At 34.4% G+C, this 596-nt stretch overlaps 1 long non-coding RNA gene across 1 annotated transcript; it reads right to left on the bottom strand.

The window, feature by feature from the left end:
* On the bottom strand, positions 1-596 carry LOC110428871 (uncharacterized). The gene is made up of 3 exons (XR_002446526.1): positions 571-596; positions 364-448; positions 1-118 (listed from the first exon to the last, which is right to left on the bottom strand). It is a non-coding gene; the product is annotated as an uncharacterized LOC110428871 (long non-coding RNA).

Below are 596 nucleotides of genomic sequence, written 5' to 3'. Positions count from 1 at the left end.
TCAATGTGGAGTTCTTCTCTTAACTGTAAAATAAGAGGTGTGATGGGACCCACAAATGTTCTTCCATACAAATACGACATAGGCATGTATGTGACCCGACAGTAACAAGTCATCTTTGCTGTGCAAATTAATTTGATAATGATTATTAAAATGGAAGAAAATGATAAAACAATCAAGTATGGCTTGGAAAATTGATCAAATGTATCTGGCTTAAACATTTTGGTCCCAAATAAAAATCTTTGCTTCGTCCATTAGATTGTCTCCGTACGTTAGTTTGCATGGTTTCACACTTATTAGACTAAAACCCAAATTAAACCAAAATCCATATTCAATCACCAAAAAAATTAAGAAAATTATACAAACCTGGATGAACGGGAAAATAAGAAGGCAAGAGCCAAAACTCTGGGGGCATTGGATGGCAGCCGGACCATTCATAAACACCAAGTATCTATAACAAAAAGAAATATAATCATTTGAAAGTAGCTTTTTGTTAAAGCCTAAATCCTGAAAATGGGGAAGAATGTTCTTTTAGTAATAAGTTGATGCTAATTGTTGCAGAGTTAGACATACTGAAAGCCATGTTTTACCCCAAGAGG

This window comes from Theobroma umbraticum, unplaced genomic scaffold (genome assembly GCF_002168275.2).
Source record: "Theobroma umbraticum cultivar Fairchild unplaced genomic scaffold, ASM216827v3 scaffold_1722.0, whole genome shotgun sequence".
Lineage (NCBI taxonomy): Eukaryota > Viridiplantae > Streptophyta > Magnoliopsida > Malvales > Malvaceae > Theobroma > Theobroma umbraticum.
This window is presented reverse-complemented; position numbering and strand designations above follow the sequence as displayed.